This window comes from Equus przewalskii, chromosome 25 (assembly GCF_037783145.1).
Source record: "Equus przewalskii isolate Varuska chromosome 25, EquPr2, whole genome shotgun sequence".
Classification (NCBI taxonomy): domain Eukaryota; kingdom Metazoa; phylum Chordata; class Mammalia; order Perissodactyla; family Equidae; genus Equus; species Equus przewalskii.
Genome location: NC_091855.1, coordinates 30,056,745 through 30,078,529, shown reverse-complemented (window position 1 = coordinate 30,078,529; position 21,785 = coordinate 30,056,745).

The following is a 21,785-nucleotide window of genomic DNA, read 5'->3' as shown; positions in this document are numbered from 1 at the left end:
ATCCATGGAGCAAAATGAAATGCCCAGATAATTAAATGATAAATATTATGGTCAAACTGAATAACAATATTCATAGAAACATGTGTGTGTGTTTGTGTGTGTGTGTACACATATTTATAAAATGCCTCAAGTTCTAAGATTAAATAGATATTCTATCAACTCTCCAATTCCTTGGAGGATAGGAAAGAATATACATAGAGGAATTTAGGGAGCTCTCTGTGGGCATTCACCTCTAGTTATAAAGCAAGACAACTGAATGCAGTGGAAAGTGCAGGATGAGGATACAATTTTAAAGTTATGTTTTTATAATTTTGTTAATTGTTTTATTTTAGATTTCGTGTTTTTTTAATAGTTGGAGATACTTTCTCTTCCTCACACAAATTAATTACAGAAATGGTTTGAAATGGTCTGTATAGCTTTGTGTTCACACTAAGTGACGATATCTCAAAACACTAAGGAATTGTTTCCATACCTTTCTTTTGTGAACTGAATATCCTTTCCTCCACAGACATATTTCACCAATTCTAATTATTCCTTGATATCTTTACAAAACAACTGATAGATTGGAAATGAACAATAGCCTCATGAACAACAGAATAAGAAATTGATGACTCCATTTCTTGGTCTTGAATCGCAGCCAGATAACCATCATCATTTGGCTTCTCTGCCTCAGTGTCCCTATCTGTTAAAAAAAACTGTCTTTCTTTTAAAGAATCAAGCTAGGTTAGCTGAGAGATTTGAGGAACGTTCCTTCAATTCCCAGGAGGAAAAGTTATAAGAAATTACTTGTCATCAAATTCTACATGGGGGGTAACTAATCTAGAACTCATGGAGTTCATGTGCTTTAGTGTAGGGTCAGGCTTGTCTATGAACCCTCTGTATGATGCACTTTGTGTGCGTGGGGAAATATGGATGGGGAGGAATCAACAGTCTCTACTAAATTCTTAAGTGATCTGTGCCCCCTCAAATTTTAAGGCCACTGTCCTCCACAATACTTTTGTCAGACATTCTAAACCAGATGCTACTTGTCTGCAATGCTGTCTTTGGCAAGGCATCTGCAGAAGAATCAGAGGTCACATTTCAGAAAGATTTTACTCCTTGAGTTTGATGGAATACACTCATTCCTAACTGAGAATCCTTCTCTCTGCGGGCCTCCCGTTGCCATGTAATTCTCAGAGGGCACGTCTTATAATGAGAATGAGAGTCTCCCTTCTGAGCATCAGCCTTTACCCTTCACTTCTGGTCTGTCCTTGTAGCAGTATAAAGACATTTTATTATGTGTTCTCCCTTCCACCCTGTTCCTTAATTACTTCACTGCTTAGACAAAGGTCCACGTTCAAACCAGTACACCTCCCTTCCTCTCAGCTCACTCTGCATCTGAGTGGCATTTGAGTTTAGAGCAACATTCGTATTCAAGACAGCCCCAAACAAATCCACTTAGGGTGATTATCTGAGCATCAATTTAGACTCACCTCTCCTATACCTCCAAACACTGCTCTGAAACTTGACCCCACTATGATGAGTCCCTAATCTTATCAATGACCCCTGTCTGCATGCAGCTGGCCTCCTTTTTATTGAGATTCCAGCCATAATTAGATGCGGCTGTGTGTATGCCTGTGCCTGCCCTATAGGAAAGGTTCCTGGGAGGGGCCACCTCTCCATCCTACCCAAGTGGTCTTAGTCACTGGAGGGTGAAGCACGTGTCTACCCCAGCATCCATTAGGAACACAACAGGTAAAGAAATTCCTGTATGAAGAAAGAGTTTGCTACAATATTTGTTTTTCTCTTCTAATTTATCACTCAGCCTTGGGGCCAGACAGCAGTTTAAAGAAGGCAGGTTGGTATAGAACTTTATGAAAGCTGAGGGCACGCATTGCAATCACAAAATTTTCAAGGCTCACAAAGCTTGCATAATTACACAGGCTGCCGGGGCCTTCCGGCACTTTTCAGCTATAATGGCAATCTGGCTAATTTCCCACTGGCTTAATCTATAACTTAAAAGACTCCTACAGCAGTTGCGATTATTCTGTTTGCTTTTCAGGTGACCTACACCATTTGTATTGAGCGGCCAAGTTCTTGAGTTGATTCATTAGAAAAGACCTGTTTTAATTTAGGATATTTTTCCTAAATGTTGTTTTTCCCTAAAAATAATCTCTAGATGATACAGTAGCAAAACACTTCTGATCAAGGGTCACTTTTGCAAGCTTCAGGATAGTTGAAGACCAACTGTTATCTGATTTTTTACAAATTGCAACTCCTTACTGAAATACCAAATAATACTTGTTCAGAATATAAAACTTGGAAAATACACAAAGAACATAAAGAAGAAATATTAAGTCATCAAATATTCTACTGCCTGGCCATAACTAGTATTAGTGTTTCTTGTATTTAATAATTAATTCAGTAGATGCCAAGTGGGCTATTAGGAAGCACGGTATGCTACTTGGGGTTGTGTATGCTTTAGTAATTAAAAAAATATATATTTTTGCATATTTATACTTATAATATTTATTTTCTTCATAGTCTTTTCCTTTCTTTTTTTCTTTTAATAAAATTTGGATCACGTTGCATGTCTAGTTTTGTATCCCGCGATTTTTTTCTCTACTTTAGTCTGTGACCTTTCCCATGCTATTGCAAATTCTTTAAAAAACATTATTTGAATGGATGTGTAATATCTCTTCCTACGGGTAATCATAATTTATTTAGGAAATTCTTGGGGATTTACATTACACATAAAACGAAACGAATCCTGATTATCTTTCTCCTCTTGTATTTTAACTCTTTTCTCTCTTTGAAACTTCTCGTGTACACCTAGTCAGGAATTTTGACTCTTAATCTCTTTTCTATGTTTTCCATCTATGCCTTTCTTTTTCTACCAAATAGAAAAAAAGACTTGAGGTGCCATTAGGGAGTCAGCAAAAATTTTAAAAGCAGCAAAACATTGGCGAGTTTCCTTTGAGATGAGAGTGGAAGATGATACCTTGATATGGTATTTTTGTTTCCAAACAAAATTGCTTAATATAACCCCATTCAAGCTAGAATAAGTTTCCTAAATAAAATGCGTAATGTTAAGTACATCATAGCTATTTCTTAAATGGTTAATATTAGGAATAAAGATAAAATACACCAAGTCCTAACATATAATAGAAAAATCGATTAATATGTGAGTTTAGTAGTAAGTGTCCATACTGACATAAATAAAGGATTGAGTAAATAAAGAATAAATAAATGAGATAAATAGGGCAGATTTTTCTTACAGATGAATTACAAATAACAAATGTAGAAGAAATGAGGGAAATCGAAATTAACCATAAGGACAGGACAGCAATAATTTTTGTAGGCAATTGATGAGTGACAAAATTAGCAGGCAAAATGTTAGAGTAACAGGATATTTGGCTAGCCTCAAAGTGTTTCCTCCAAAATATTTATTAATTACTGTGATAGCGTTAACATACAACTACAGATTTATTGATACTCTTCCCTGCAGAAGGGGGAGCTTAATTCCCCTCCCCTTGAGTGTGGACAGGATTTAGGACATAGAATCCAAGGACTAGAGTATGGAAAGAGGAAAGCAGTAACTACTTACTTTCCCCAGCAGACAGCACTTTATCCAATTGATCAAGGTTAACGCCACCAGAGTAAGTCACGTTTTTATCACGTTCTTCCTGATATATCGTGAGAAAGGCACCTCACTGTGGTATTCTCCCCCAAAACCTATAACCCTTGTTCAATCATGGGAAACATTAGACAAGCCCAAATTAAGGGACATGCTGTAAGATAACTGACCAGTACTCTCCAAAAGCGTCCAGGTCATGAAAGACTAAAAAAGAAAAAAGAAATTCTCGCTATTTGAAACAGATTGAGGAGACATGATGTCTAAATGTAATGTGTTATCCTAGTTTGGATCCTGGACATTAGAAAAAGGACATTAGGACAAAATCTGGTGAAACTCAAAATAAACCTGAAGTTTAGTTAACATTATGTGTCACACCAATTCTCATTTCTTAGCTCTCATGAAGATACCACAGTTATGTAAAGTGGTAATATTAGCCATGGCTGGGTGAAGAATGAAAAGAACTATCTGTATTATCGTTGCAATTTTTCTGTCAATCTAAAATTATTTCAAAATAAAAAGTTTTGGATACTATTCTCATCGTCTGTTAAAACCGGTTCATAAAGCTGTCAAATGTGTTTACAGTATAGAGGGTTTGTTAACAATTCAGTGAGATAGAGCATATGTAAGAGTCTATAATTATCAACATAATGTCTGGCCATTTGATTGAACAAGCAGGGGTACCTCCTAATCTGTTCCCATATGATGTAGAGATTGTTTTTGACCTTTCTCATTTTAGATTTGTCTTTGTACGTTAGGGAAATATAATCATTGAGCCCTCTCAAGTAATGCATTGTAGTACGCTCTTTGATCCTATCATAAGAAGGCCTACAAAGTTCTATCTTTGGGCTATGTCCCAGAGGACTTACTTCAAAAGACCCAAAGCAGGAAAGGGACAGATTATTTTATTCATGTATTTAGTTTTTTGGTTTATCCATGCTGTTAAGACTATTTCTTACAAGTTTCAGCAAGTAGTTCTTTGAGAGGGGACCACCAGAAATCAAAATACAAGAAAAGAGATTAACTCATTGCCATCATTCAGAAACATGATGTAGTGCCTTCTAAAAATAGTTGTGTTTTCTACATGTTTTCTGTCTTACAAACTATGAAGATTTTACTGTACCTTTACCAGTAAAGAGAAAGTGTTACAGGAAACCATGTCTGCCCAGCAATGAGCATCGAATGCAAGCATCAAAATTGACTTACCTATCCTCAGATCCCCTTCTATGGAATGGACATAAAATTTTGGATGTGTCTTACTTAATTTTTAATCACAGTGATAAATCATCAAGGAGAAGACATATTTGAAAACTGAAATTGAGGAAAATACATATAAATCTCTAGTCTATTTCAATTAACTGTGATTTTTGACCAAAAGGAGGAATTCACTTGCTTCTAACTGTAAGGAAGTATTGCTGGGAAGTGTTTAGAACCTTGTTGAGACTTATTTTACCTATTTATTTATCATTTTATTTACAAGTATTATTTTTTATGAGCTGTTAATTTTTGAAATAAAAATATCATCAAGAGCAAATGTCATCATTTTGGTTTTGCCATGTGCTAGATATAAGTCCTTGGGGGATTATATAACTTCTTCACATCTCAGTTTTCTCATCTGTAAAATAGGAATAATATAATTTTCCCAAAGGATTGTTGGAATAAAATAAAAAAATGGTAAGTAAGTGCTCAATAAATATCACTGTAAGTACTCTTTAGGTATTAACTATTTTTACATATTTCTTTACAAATTAAAATGTGAAAAACAATAACATAATTCTAAAAAAGAGAATTTTTAAAGAATTATGGCTTAGGGAGAAACTATTTTGTTTTAAATATTTAGTGATATCATCAAATGTATGTACACGTTCTAGAGTGGGGTTTGATGTCAGTTATCAGTCTGGAAGCTTAACATTAGATGCCTACTTTTCAACTTTATGTTTAACAACAGAGCCGTTCCTCCCTGTTTCTGGGTACAGCTACTCTCATTTCAAGCCTTCCTAAGTTACCCTTGGATGTTGAAGATTGAAGATCTTCTAAGGACGAGAACACCAGTTGTGAAGAAGGATCACATACTTGTTTTACCTCTTCTTGGAGAAAGTTATTAAACTTTTGGACATACTAGTTCTTGTCTGGAAAATAGACTTGCAAACATCCACCTTGGGGTATTGCTGTGATATTTAATGCAAGTAAATCACATGAAGCAAGCAGTATAATGTATGTCTCATTGTCGACAGTCATCAACTATTCGTTCTCCTGCACCCACTCTTATTTATAGCGCAGAATGTTTAGCTGAAGTATTTTAGTATCCATATGACCCACTGGCTGACTCCCTGGGGCAGCTTCTGCATGTCACAGACCAAGTCTGTATACTCTCAGGCCACATTGAGACAGGCAGAGAGTCAGTGCTCATTAAATATTTTATGAAATGAAGGAGATGGAGAGGCCCAGTAATAAAAGCATTAAGTAGAGTCAAAATATGAAATCAAAGCTAAATTTATTGCTTGCTAAGCAAGGGAGAGCTGTAGGAGTCAGGCAAAATATTTCTGAACAGAGAAACAAGGAACTGAGTAAGAAACTGATCTTGTGTCGGGTTTGGGGAAGCATGGAGTTTAGGAATCTGCAGGTTTTTAGAAGCAAGAGTATTTAAAGATTGGCTCAACTCTCAGCCTCTCACAAGGATGGTCACTGAAGCCAAAGAGTTGCTGACTGGCTGAGAAGTGAGGTTAATGAAGACAAATTGTTACTGAAATGAGATGGGTTAAAAACAGCTCTGATGAAGGCTTGGGACCATGACCATGACCGAAGGACAATCTTTCCCTTTCTTGAACTTGAAAGATAGGAACCTTTTGTTCCTGATAATCTAATACTTTAAGGTTGGAAAAGTCTTTAAACTCATCTGTTTCACAGCTTTATCTCCAACCACTTGCCCGTATATGCATCGTATGACTTAGCTATATAGACTGACATGACCCTACCTGCACTGCAAATGTGCTGAGTGCCCATGACCCACTGCCGTTTCTCCATTTGGTAAATTGCCACTCATTCTTTAAGGCTTGGTTCAAATGTCAATGGAATTTGTGAAGCTTTCCCTAAGCCACACACACTTGCTAAGTGAAGCATTTTCTGACTCCTCCACCACTGCCCAGACAATGTCAACACCTTCCTCCTCTGAGTTCACATGGAACGTTGAACAGCTCTGGTCAAGCATTCCTCACTGCATGTTGTGATTATGTGGGCATGTGTCTGTCTCCCTTCCTGCATTATAAATGCCTCAAGGGCAAGCTCTGCTTTATATACTTTTTTTTTTAATTACAGTGTCTGGTTTAGTTTCTATTGGTAGGTGCTCAATAGATATTCGCTACCTTCATGAATGATAAATTTATCTTTTCATTTCCAAAATGAAAAATGGGCAATAATTAGGCTATTTATTTGCATCTTCATTTGTCAGTCTGGGAAGGAAAACATTAAATAATTTGCTCAAGTGTACACTTTTATGAGTGGCAGACCTAACCAACCCAAACTGTAAATCCCCTTATCTTTCTCCTATTTCCCCCATATAAAGGGACTTCATGCAACAATATGAGGAGCTTGCCTAGGTAGAGAACTCGAGGCACTCACTCTGAATGTGTGCCACAAACTGAGAAAAATGCACCAGCACAGATAACACTTTCTATCAGTGCCCTGGGGCCACATGAAGGCATCATGCCATGTCCAGGAGATACTTCCAAACACAAGGGGGTTTCCAATGTGCATAAACTTTAGCAAGTTAGATAGGGAGCAACTTTTCTCCTCAGCGAGTTTGTGCTAGCTTGCTAGGACTGCCATAACAAAGTGACACAAACTGAGTGGCTTAACAACAGAAATTTCTTTTCTCACAGTTGTGGAGGCTATAAGTCTGAGATCAAGGTGTTGACAGGGTTGATTCCCTTTGAGGGCTGTGTGGGAGAATCTTTTCCATGTCTCTCTCTTAGCTTTTGGTGGTTTGCCAGAATCTTTGGCATAAGTCCTATCTTCACGTGGTGTTTTCCTTGCGTCTCTATCCGTGTCCAAATTTCCCCATTTTGTAAGGTCACCAGCCATACTGGGTTAGAAGTCCACCCTGCTCCAGTATGACCTCATCCTAACTTAACCTGGTTTATCTGCAACAGCCATATTTCCAAGTAAGATGACATTCTGATGCTCTGGGGATTAAGACTTCAACCTGTGAATTTTGGAAGGACACATTTCAGCCCACAAAGAGGCCAAGGCTCTTTCAGGGAGGCTGTAACATTTCTAAAGGAGAGATTTTTCAAAGAAGCAGGACACTACGGTAGCTGAGGGAAGGCAAGAAATGACCGAGGTGGCATTTGTGCCAGTCTTTGCTATGAAGGTAGTCTATGGGGAAAAGTCTATGTGAGGAAAACTAGAGGGGAGGGGGACCGGGGACCTGGACTCGGTTCTGCAACTGTCTTGAGTGTCTATGGAAGCACTTGAGGCAGTCACCAGAGTTGTGGAAACTCCATTAATAATAATAAATATTTATAATACATGCCAAGCACTGTTCTAAACATTCTACTTATTTCACTGTTTATAATCCTAAATGCAACCTTATGAAGTAGGTGCCATGTTAGATCCATGTTACAAATGATTAAACAGAATCATCAGGATGTTAGTAAACTCAGACCACAATGCCAATCCAGGCAGTACAGATTCGGGGCCTTCGTGTCACATCACCTAAAAGTGAAGCTTTTAGACATGTACTGCCTTTCTTTTCCTTTTCTTCCTTCCCTTCTTTCTTTTGATTTTCTTTCTTTTCCTTTCCTTTCTCTTCACTTCTCTTCCATTCCGTTCCTTCCTTCCTATATTTCTTTAAGGACTAAAACCAAGAAATAAAAACTTCCATTTTTATACACACATTTTCACCGAAGAACTTAATCCTTGCTAATGCAACTCCACATTAACTATTCAGGATAAGTAAACTCAGTTCTTACGGATGTATTCTCCAGAGATGTGCGTATCCTCCAGAGATGGAGGGAGGGCCTCCTCCATGTGAATAAGTTTCCTTGATTTCATATCCAGGCTCATTTTGACTCCATCAAGTGACTTGACCAGTCAACTTCTACCCTTAACCCCTAGGGGTAATTGGGAAACTAAATTTATATTTTCTACTTCAATGTCCAAATCCAGGGTCCTTCCTGCCACATGATCTTCAGAGCAAAAGCATCAGGAAATTCTTAACCTAGTTTGTCTCCACAGCTTAGAAGCAGCTGTCGTTATAAATAAAGGCTAGTGTCACTTTCATCAAACTTGAAATTTAACACATGCTTTTGCCAGTCAATGAGGGATTTCCTCTAACACAGTTAGTACGTAAATCTCCTGTTCTCCAGTGGTTTCACTTTGGTGTTATACTGCTATAAAAGCCCATTGGGTGACAAAGACTTAACAATCTAAAAGAGTAATAATGAACCTTGAAAATAAGGCTGGAAATTCCAAAACATAGGATTGTTTTTCGTAAAGTTTGCCATTTTCATCTCCCAAGCCAGAATTATTACCAGAAATCAGACGTCTAAATCAAGTTGCAATCTGGAATGGGAAAATCACGTAAAGTTGACTGTTACAGTCTTAGAATTTATTTTAAGTTTTTGGTTAATCAAGGGGAAGTTTTCCTAAAGATATTATAAAATAATAAATAAAATTGATAAAGTATAATAACTTTTAATGTAAGATTTTCCAACTATTGTACAGCTAAAAAGATGTTAAGTATAATTCAGTAATGGAAAGTTTCTCATGTCTGATATGTGTAAAAAAAGACAGAAATAGATTTGTTCATCTTTCTTTTTTTCGTATTTCAGTCTTCAAATAAGAGCATTAAAAATCTTCAATGTCTGCTCACCCTTGAATTTTTACCTTACACAACCAATTTTAACTGCATATTTGAATTACTCTGTACATACATAAACTGTGTACGCCCTGAGTCAAACAGAGATAAAGGAGGAAACACCTCATAAACATATTGTAATGGCATCCACACTCCAGTGTTTAGTGTGTGAGCATTGCATCGTCATTCCCAGAGAGGTTTTAGAAGTTTACCTAGTCTACTTCCAATGTCTTGAGTCAAGACTTATTTTGAAATCTGAAAGAAATTAATATTTTATAATAGACTCTGAAATCGCAGATGCTGGACTCACACTAGTGTCTTCACAATCCAAGAATATTCAAGACTGCAGAAGAGGAAGGATCAGTTACCTTCTTGATTGTAAGTCACAGAAACTGAATATTGATTTCTCAGACACCCAGGGAATGTATTGAAAGAATATCAGGGATTCACTGAATTCATAGGATGCTGGAAGGCTAAGCTAGGTAAAACGACAAGAGCCAAGATTTTGCACTAGAAGTTAGGGCATAAGAGCAACAGCCAAGGTCTTGTATTTTGGGGAAACTCTGGTCTTTGTTTTGCTTATTCAGGATTCAGTGTCCTTAGAGAGAATGTGTGATTGGCTAAACCCAAGTAGGAATAGAATAAATTGGCCTACAGAGCTTTTGTAATGTGATGTAGGTACTACTCTATCCAAAGCATTCATAATAGAGAATTATTCTTCAAGGAGAACAAAGTGAAATAAGAGAGTTGGGATGAGGAATGAATAAGAAGAAGGACAATGCAAAAGTGACTAACATTCACTATGATGTGGATGTGTGTGTGTGTGTGTGTGTGTGTGTATGTGATGGCTTTCTCTGTTAATGAGAATAATGTCTGAATGCTCATATAATAACTCCATATAAATGCGTCAGTATCCAATCCCTAAAGACTCAAAGGCATCAAAATGCCATGTAAAGTGTGTGTTTAGAGTCAGGAGGCTGAAATTGGAATCCTGACTATGCCACTTTTAAACCATGATTCTGCTTCTTGATCTTTAGATACTTTAGTTGAAAAATGAGATTTATATAAAAGTGACAAGATAGAATGTTGTGGGATGAGAATGTTCTATGTAAAAACCATTGCTAAAATACAGAACACCACACACAAAGTTAGTTTTTCATCATTCAGATTCCTTGGGTCTACTGAGGGAGGCTGATCCTTTTTTTTTCTTCCTTTAAGAATAGATCTTCTGTGCTAGCTGATTTCAAACCAGAAGGACTCCTGAACAGGCCTCTAAAGACTGTCAAACGTTTTCCTTTGGCTGAGAGAGAAGCGTCAGTTGAACTGAAGAAGCAGTCATAGGATCATTTTTTTAAGTGGAAACAATCATCTTAACCAGTGAAGAAAGTCGGGTTCACAATTTTAGCTCTAAGCAAAGGTGTGGCTTGCTCATTTTTATTTATGCCTTTAAAAGGCCTTCTTGTTTTGTCCTTTATGTGACTTTTGCCAATTAGCTTGGGTATATTTTATACCGCCCTGTGAGGAATTTTATAAATTGTTTATTATATTTCTTTTCCAAAAAAAGAGTTTATAAGTCCCAGACTTTTCCCTTTTCCATGTGGCCCTTGTTAGTCTTCCCTGGGGGCTTTTTTACCCCCTGCCCTCCAACTTGAGGCTTAGCTGGGATGGTTCTTGCAGTCATAATTGAAAATTAATGATGAGAAGCAGCCTCAAACTACACCATTGCCTTCCCCCCTCCTCAGGCCAAGAAGTGTACAATGCAGATTTTATTTCAGGGACTGGAGAGGTGATTAATAGTCACAGGGTCCTGACACTGGTTTCAGATAAGTGGCGTAGTCTGGCAGGAGCACAAATATGTGGACACCATTCCCATTAATCTCTGAACACCACATGGAAAGGAAAAAGTCTTTGCAAGGCCTCTATAAAGGGAGTTATTATTATGAGGCCAAATTTTCTATAAAGAAAGGCTAATTTGTAGCCTCTATGAGCCTACCCAGGAGCAAAGGAGTTTCTGCACTCTACTTATAAGGGGACTTTTCTCCAAATGAGAAGATGTAAATGGAGTGTGAGGGTGAATAATAAGAAAACAAAAGTATGAGGAAACTGACAATAAAATCTGTGGAATCATTACTACTGGTCTGTGAGCTCTAGGAGACTGGCCGGGAGCCACGATTTTGTCATTGCTCCAGCTGAAGCACACAGATGGCCCTCAGTGTATGTTGAGTGAATGGATGAATGGGAAGTTGGCGTTTTTTGGGTGGACACTCATATTTGATAATTGATAACTGAAAAAACAATATAAACATAATATTGTATTTCTTCAATCTTTGCTATTATGATTTTTATACTATTATGTAACAATATCATGGTCATCTTTGCTATCTGTTATGTTGTGGTCTTTATAAAATTGTTAAACAATGCCATATGCTTCCACCTGGAAAGCCCCAAATGCATCATTCTTCAGGTTGACTCATAATTCCCTTACTGCATAAAGTCTATTACCTCTTGTCACTGGTGTCGCTGCACGGGGTAAATACTTCATTTGCTGTTTTTATAGATGGTGCAAATTAGATGTTCAGACTTTCTCTCTGATCAGCCTGTAAACTCCTTGAGGCATAGATCACAGCATGCTCTTCCTGCTAGCCCTGGCATTGCATCTAATAAGGGGTTCAGTAAATGGTCCTTGAATGCAAAACAATATCTATATGAATAAATAACTTTGAGCACAGTTTTGCTCCTGCCTCTGACTTAGTGATCCACAAGAGAAAAGTTCTCCTTCTAATTGTTAAAAATATAGCTATTGGATGGTCTTATTCTGCATGGGACATCTCTCTTCTCTTGAGGGGGGCGGATGTTTGTCTTGGGGAGCTATATAAACGCTGATTTTGTTCTTTCGTGCAAAGTGTGGGGGCTTTGCTGAGTTGGAGATGGCACAAAATTATTCCCATGTAACACTGAGAGTTCAGGAGAATAATTAGACACAAAGTCCGATAGTTTCAGAGATGGATGATTTTTAATCTGTTATATAGGATATCTTTCTATGTATAAATACTATTTATACTTATTTACACTACGAGAAGAAGACTAATTTACTAATTATTTCATTCAGTAAGCTAAACCATTCTACAATGATTAAATAGGTCCTGAAATTGATATCAACTGGTAGTATTCTCCTTTTAAAAACTTGTATTTAGAAATATTTCTAATGAAATGTATTCTAATGAATATAGAAGAATTCGCAAAACATGCTTGGAAAATATTAAGAAAATAAAAGCTACATAAGCATTACCCAAGTTTGGACATTGCCAATAATTAGGAGCTTTCTGTAAGCTGTGTCTGGGTCTCATCTCCTTTTCTGCCCAATCAGGGTAATCACTCTCTTGACTTCTGTAATAATCATTCCTTTGATTTGTTTTATAATTTTATCACCTATGTATATATCCATATACTATACATTACTCTAAATAGCCAGGTTGGACTTTATGTAAATATAGCCAGATGGTGTCTATTCTCTTATTACTCATTTCTTTGCCTCAATATTATGTTTATACATTTAATTCAGGTTGCCAGTTGTAGCTATAATTCATTTTCATTGCTGGTTAGAATTATATGACGAGACCACAATATATTTATCTATTTTATTTTTATTCACATTTAATGTATTTATTTGGGGCCTTTACAAATAATGCCTTTTTGTGTGTGTGTGAGGAAGATTGGCCCTGAGCTAACATCTGTTACCAATCTTCCTCTCTTTGCTTGAGGAAGATTGCCACAGAGCTAATGTCTGTGCCAATCTTCCTCTATTTTATGTGGGATGCTGCCACAGCATGGCTTGACAAGTGGTGCTAGGTCTGCACCTGGGATCCGAATCTGTGAACCCCAGGCCACTGAAGAGGAGCAGAAGAGCACACTAAGTTAACCACTATGCAACTGGGCCAGCCCCAAAACAATGCTCTTTTAAAAACCCTTATAAACGTCTATTGACATATCTTTGCAGACATGTAGGGTTTCTCTAGGCTATACACCTAGGAATGGAGAGCATGTTTACCTTTGTAGTTAATTTAACTATTTTCCAGAGTAATTTTTCTAATTGACTTTCCCTCTAGCCCTGTTTGAGTGTGAAACTGTCATTCCAGTTCTTTACCAACATTTAGTACTATCAGACATTTACATTTTTGCTTCTCTGGTCATGTGTAAGAATACCATAAGGGTTTTAAAATGTAGTTCCCTAATTATTGAGATTTAGTATATTTATTTGTTTATTGCTATTCAGTTTTCCTTTTTAGTAAAATGTCTTTTAAAATATGTACTTATCTTTCTATTATAAATGAAATTGTTTTTTAAATTTCATTTTCAGTTTTTGCTCATATGCATAAAATATTATTGATTTTCATGTATTGACTTTGTTACAACCTTGTTAGAGTGACATAAATTGTAACAGTTTTTAATTTTTGTTATATTCTCTAGAATAGAACTAAGATTTTCTTCATTTTCAGAAAATAAAGTCTCTTTATAGTTTTACTTCTTCCTTTCCCTCTATCTGTGTTATATTTTTTCTGGCTTTACTGTGCTAACAATAGGGCCTCCAGGGAAATGTTGAATAGAAAGGATAAAAGAAGAAATGCTTACTCTGATCCTAATATTCATTACAAATTATTCAGTCTTTCACCATTAAGTATAATATTAACTATCGGGTTTATTAGATGTCATTTATCAGTTTCATGAACTTCTATTTTATTCCTGATTTGATGAGAGTTCCTAAGAAGAATAGGTATTGAATTTTGTCGATAATTTTCAGCAGCTATTGACACAATTACATGTTTTTCTCCTTGTTTTCTTAAGATTATGGATTACGTTGATTGATTTTAGAAAAATAAACCAATTTTGCCGACATGAGATAAATACCACTTGGATATGATATAGTTTTCTTTTGCTATGTATGTATTTTTTAAAGATTTTACTTTTCCTTTTTCTCCCCAAAGCCCCCCGGTACACAGTTGTGTATTTTTAGCTGTGGGTCCTTCCAGTTGTGGCATGTGGGACGCCACCTCCACATGGCCTGATGAGCGCTGACGTGTCCACGCCCAGGATTCGAACCAGTGAAACCCCTGGCCGCCGAAGCAGAGTGTGCAAACTTAACCACTAGGCCATGGGGCCAGCCCCTCTTTTTCTATATTAACAAACCAATTTGATAATATTTCATTAATAATTTGCTTGTATATTCAGGAGAAATATTGATTGGTAGCTTTTTTTGTTTTCTCTTGCAATGTCTTGTGGGAAGTATTCCTTCCTCTTGTATTTCTTGGAAGAGACTGTGTAGAATTGGTATTATTTCTTCTTTAGATATTTGTATCATTTACCAGCAAAAGTATCTGTCCTGGAGATTTCTTTTTGGGTAGGTTTAAAACTAGAAACTACATTCCTTTGATAGTTACAGGACTATTCAGGTTATTTTATCTTGGATGCATTTTGGTAGTTTATGGGATTTGAAAAATTGGTCTACTGTAAGTTGATGAATCTATGTGCATAACATTGTTTCTAGTATTTTCTTATTATCCTTTTAAAGTCTGTGGGGTCTGTAGTGAAATCCCTTTTTTCATTCCAGATATTGGAGTTGGGAAGTGCTTTTTCCTCTTATATTTTTGAAAGAGTACTTTAGAATTGTCTTATTTCTTCTCTATATGTTTGAAGAAATTTATTTACCAGCAATGATCTCTGGGTTTCAGTTTTGTCATAGTTTTTGTGGTGATCTTCTGTTTTGTTTTTAGAGGAAGTAGTGAATAATGAATTCTTTTTTTTTTAATAGACACAGGCCTAGTCAGAATATCTGATTTTTTGAGTCAGTATTGCTAATTGTCCCTTTGAACGAAAGTTTCCACGTTACATATGTTGTCTAAGTTCCTAGTATAATGATGATTACAATAGGTCATCTTTTTAACGTCTATATAATCTATAGTGATCTCTATCTTTTATTTCAGATCTTAATAATTATTCTTCATTCTTGTTTCCTAATACTAATTTTATTGAGTTATTCAAGGAACCAGATTTTATTTTCACTGATTCTATTGTTTTTTACAAAATTCATTAACATTTCATTCATATTTTTATTCTTACCTTCTGTCTACATATTGTGGCATTAATTACTTTTTAATATTAGCTTCCAAAGGTGGGAGCATAAACCATTAATTATACATCTTTTTCATATTCAATAAGAGCATTTAAAGCCTGTACATTTCCATCTATGCTTTGCTTTAGCTGTTTCCCATCAAGTTTGATAAGTGTATTTTCACTATCATTCAGTTCAAAATAGTTTCTGATTTTGCTCATGGTTTCTTTTTCACTCATGAGCTTTTAAATGTGTTGCTCGATTTCCCAATATTTCTAATTTTTCTCATTATTGATTTGATTATTTATCTTCTGGCTTTTGTTATTTGTTCTGTTAGCCATCATTCTTTTTATGGTTCCTCTCCATGTAATGTACCCCTTTTCTCTGACTCTCTCAAATATTTTTTCATTACTTTTTGTTTTTAGCAGTTTGTATAGTAATCAACATTTATACACTATAGGTTAATTTAAAATTTTCTTATTAATAGACATATGGGTAGTTTTTTGTCATATCCTATTAAATTTAGTACTTCACTAAATAGCTCTTTATATAGCTCTCTATATTTTTGCCAATTTATCCTTGGAAAAGATTTCTAGGGCTGTTATGTCTTGGTCTAAAGATAAATGCAATTCTGTTTGGAGAAGATATGGACAAATTTTCCATCATGTAAGTCTTGTGATTTTCTGTTTCTATCACCAATGTACAAGAGTGTCTGTTTCCCACAGCCTCGTCAACAAACATGTCATCAAATTTTGACTTTTCCTCTCTTACTGATAAGAAATTTTTTCTCAGTGTCACCACTGTTATAAATCAAGTGACTCTGTATGTGTGGTTCTGTACACATACATTTTTCCCATATTTAATACAATGATAACCGATAGCGTAAATCATGTGTTTCAATTCATGCGTTAAAATTTTCTCTGCTATTCTTGTTCCTTTGAAACTCCATATAATTTTTGAATCATTGATAACATTTACACACTCACACACAGACTCACATACAGTTTGGATTTTGACTGACATTTCACATAGGTCAATTTGGAGAGATTTGACATGTGTTTATAATCTTGACTTCTCCAAACTTTGATCATGATGCATGTTTTCGTTTGTTGTTTTCTTTACATTTTCACAATGTTCTTAGTTTTCAGTTTAGAGGTCTTGCACATATTTTCTTATGTTTATTTATATAATCTAGAACCTAGGGACATCGTTACATTTATGAATTCTAATATTTTAGTTGTTTTCTTTTGTATTTTCTGCATGTACAAATGTGTCAAAAGCAAATAATGATGACTGAGTTCATTCCTTTCCTTGGATACCATTTTTACTTTTATTCTTGTCTAGTGCACTAAATAGAAATAGTTTTAAAGGTCACTCTTGGTTCATCAGAAATCATATGGAATGTTTTCAATATTTCACCAATAATTTACTTGTTTTCTCTCAAATAGGAAAGTGCCTTCTATTTCCAGTTTCCTACAAATATTTGCATCAGAATGTGTTGATTTTTATCAAATGTTAGTTTCATCTTTTTAGATTATCCGTTTTGTTTTGAAGTTTTTCTACTTTTTTCTGTTTATCTTATAACTTAAACTTCTTTTAAATGTTAAACCAATCATTAATGACAGAAATAAACCCCATTCAGTTGTGACATATAACTTATTTTGTGTGTTACTGGATTTGACTTGCTATTTAAAAACCAGTTTTGCATCTATTTTCCTGAGAAATCTTTTCCAGTAATATTTCTGTCTTTGTCACATTTTGGTACCAATTTTATGTTAGTCTCAAAAAATGAGTTTCAGGGGCCGGCCTGATGGCTTAGTGGTTAAGTTCAGCATGTTCTGCTTCAGTGGCCTGGGTTCACAGGTTTGGATCCTGGGCATGGACTTACACTGCTTATCAAGCCATGCTGTGGTGGCATCCCACATAGAAAACAGAGGAAGATTGGAATGAATGTTAGCTCAGGGCTGCTCTTCCTCAAGCAAAAAGAGGAAGATTGGTAATAGGTGTTAGCTCAGAGGCAATCTTCCTTACCAAAAAAAAATGAGTTGCCATGTATTCTATCTCTTTCAATCTCTGAAATATTTTTTCTAAGTCTATTTTTTTCTTCTTTACTATTTTAGATGAATTCACATTCAAAACATTGTAGGTCTGGATATTTCTTTGTGGAGAGGTTTATAATTACAGATTCATTTTTGAAATAGATATAAAAATTTTACTATTTTCTGGTACTTTTATTGACATACTTTTTTTCTTAAAGATAAGTCTATCTCATCTAAATTTTAAAATGTATTATCAGAGGAGATTCTCATAATATGCTCCTATCCTTAAAGCCTTTAGAATCCATAGCAATGTTTCCTTTTTTCCTTTATATATCTACCTTTTGACATTTTTAATCATGTATCCTCTCTCTCTGGTTCTTAATATTCTTGCTAGAGGTCCGTCATTGTTATTAGTTTTTTTTCAAAGATCCTTTTTTGTTTCCTTGTTTGTTTATTGAATCTATTATAATTTATTTTCTAATATGTTGCTTTATCTTTCTAATTATATCTTCCTTCTAACGTTTTTGAGATTTTTTTAAAGTTTATACTAGCTTCTTGAGTTACAAGCCCAAATCACTGATTTTTCAGCTTTTATTTTCTAATATATTCATTCATGGCTGGTTATTTTCCTTTAACTAAGCATCATGTTGACTTTGTCTCATAAATTGGATATATCATTTATCATTTTAAATTTGTGATTTTATTTTCTACCTATGGCTATTTAAAAAGTGCATACCTTAACTTGCAAACATTGCATAATTTCCTAGTTACCCTTATTTCGTATTATTTTTGTTTTAATTTCACTCGGAGAATAGAACATATTATAAATTATTGTAATCCTTTAAAATTTGTGTAGACTTGCTTTTTGTCCTAGCATATGGTCAATTTTGACAAACAGTCCTTGCAAACTTGTAAAGAATATGTAACCTGTCATTGTTCGGTATAGTGTATTAAGTTTAGAGAAATATACTAGTTATGTTATGGGAATCATCTGTATTCATACAGAGTTACTTTGTTTTGTCTATCAACTATTGAAAAGGAATGCCAGTCTTCCACTATGTAGATTTGTCAATTTCTTCTTTCAGTCTGTCAGTGTTTCCTTTACATACATTATGCTATGTAATCAGAAGCACATACTTTTAGAATTGCTATATCTTCCTAAATAACTGAGGTTTAAATCATTATAAAATATCTTCTGTACTTTTTAATCATGGTTCTTACCTTTAGGACTTTTTTTTGATATTCATATATATATATATCTATACACCAGTATACCAACTCTTTAAGGTCAACGTTTGTGTGGTTTCTTACCTCCTTTTACCTTTAACTAATTACGTATCTTATCAGAGACAACTCTGTCTGTGTCTCTTGTGGGAAGTATAAGTACATATGAGTACACATATACATAAATGAAGGTTTTTATTTCATTCTGACAATATTTATTTTAGTTGGATTATTTAGTCTGTTTATATGTAATATATTTAAATAGCTACATTTTTACTATTAGTTTTAATTTTTCTGTTTTATTTTCCTTACAGCCCTCTTTTGGACACTAATTTATACACTGTTTTTACTGTTCGTTGAATGTTCACCTTATTGCAGCCTGCATCCTTGATTTCATGCATTCTCTTCACTATGCGTTCTTCCTGCCAGAAAATGCTAGGACCTTAGAGATCCTATGCTAGGATCCTAATGCTAGGACCTTAGTGGGTCATGTCATCCTGTTTTCTGTGATATTGTTACTATGCGTTTTAATACTGTCATAGCCCCCATAATCATTACCTTTTCTGTTCGTTTCTTCCCTATTTTCCACGTTTCTCTCTGACTTCATTTTCCTTCTGCCCCAAGAACTCACATTAGTATGACTTTTAGTATGCACATGTCATCTCTCTTTGACTGCTTTTGAGTTTTCCTTTTATTAACTGATTTCCAGAAATTTTATGAAGGTGTCCCTAAGTGCACATCCACAACTTTTCTTTTTATTTATCCTGCTGCTTCTCACAGTGCCAACGCTACACATCAGTTTTGGAAAAATCTTTGCCATTTTCCCTTCTAATAGTGCTTCTGCCTTATTCTCTTTTTTCTTCCAGGATGTCAGGGAAGCTAGACCTTTCACCACATGTCTCTCCCACTTTTTTCTGTGTTCTCTGATCTTTTATAATTTCCATGAATCTGCTTTCATGTTTTCTACTCAACTATCCTCCCTTCAGCTAATTCTCTTTTCTATTTTGTTGTCTATGCTGTTAAACCCATCTATTAAGTTGTATTTTTTTTTTTTTGAGGAAGATTAGCTAACATCCACCACCAATTTTCCTCTTTTTACTAAGGAAGATTGGCCCTGAGCTAACATCTTTTCCCACTTTTCTCTATTTTATATGTGGGATGCCTGGCACAACACGACTTGATGAATGGTGTATAGGTCCGTGCCCAGGATCAGAACCAGTGAACCCCGGGCAGCTGAAGTGGAGTACGTGAACTTAACTACTATGCCACCAGTCTGGCCCCTATTAAGTTGTATTTTTAATCTTATGTCTTCTATTCCATTTTTTCTATGGATTCCTGTTGTGTGGTGAATTATTTATCTTTTTACGTATTTTCTCAAATATTTTGGTCACAGTTACTTCAATTTCTCTGATATCTATAATTCCTCAAATACCTGTGGATTTGTTTCTGTTGTTTGCTTTTTCACTTGACTCATTGTGGGAGAAAATATATATACATTTGAAATGTATTATATCTAAATGTAATCAAATGCAGGACATTGGGACATTGGGTAGGAAAAATATGTAGTCTCTGGGTGCTATTATTTTCCCTAGTGGCTTCAGCATATCCTCTCGCAGGCACACGAAGTGATAGCCGATGAGCATGATCCAGCTGGGGGCTGAGCTGACTCTAGACCAGTTTGCAGTTTTTGCAAAACTTCGTCGACTTCTGATTCATGAGTGCTGGTAGAGTGCAGCTTTCCAGGGTTCTTGACTTAGAGCCTTGGATCTTATACTCTGATGTATTTTGTTTCTTCCTGGCACCGTGAAACAGCAGAGAAGGTACTTTTGTTTTTTCTTGACTATAGTTGGAAAACCTATAGTGGTTTGCTTTTAAGTAAAGTGCTTGCTTATCGATTAAGATATATACTTTATCATGTTAATGATGCAGCCATTACGTCCTATTTTATTAAGTCGATTTTTATCATCATGTGTGCTGATATTTGGCAAATGCCTTCTCTGCATCTTTGGACATAATCATACATTTTTTTCTTTTAAGATTTATTTCTTTGATCTTATATATGACCCTATTTACTGCCTTTTGAACACTGAACAACACTTGCATTACTGAAATTAATTACAATTAACTTGTATTATTTTTAATGTGCTATTACGTTCTATTTTCTAATGTTATATTTAAAAATTTTTCATTGACATTTATAATTGAAAGGTATTTATAATTTATCAGTTTAATACAATGTATAAGATAAATGTTATATTCACGTTATAAAGCAAATTTAGAGGTTGTCCCTCTTTTCAACGCTCTAGAACAGCTTATATGGTGGCAAGATTACCTGATCTTTAAAAACGTAGTAAAATTCCTAGTTGGAATCAGCTGGGAATGGTGGTTTTTGGTAAGGGGATCTTTAACTACTTTCTACATTTCTTCTAAGGTAATTAATCTACCTTCATTTTTTCTATACTGAGTTTGGTTTGAATAAGTTTTGTAAGAAAATGATCCCTTTGATCTGGGTCTAAATTTTTTCTTTGAGACCATGATAGAATTTGCAAAGAAACTAAATGAGGCATTTATTAGTTCTAGCGTGTATCAGTTTTCTAACTCATTTATTTTTGTTTTTATCTTTATGAAACTTTCTATCAGCTTTCCTTTCGTTTATTTTGTCATTCTGTTCCTAGTTTTTCAAATTGGATGGTTAATTCATTCAATTTAATTTTTGTCTCATTTTTATCTACGGGGTATTTAATACTATAATTTTTTACTCACAACTGTTTTAACTGTACATCACAAATTCTTTTGTGTCCTGTTTTTATTATCTTATTTTCAAGTAATTCTAAAGCCCCTTTATATTTACCTTTTGACCTGAGAGTTGTTTAATATCATGTTGTTTATTATTTTTATTTCAATATGGAAAGGCATTTCCTTCTGATTTTTTTTTATTGATTTCTA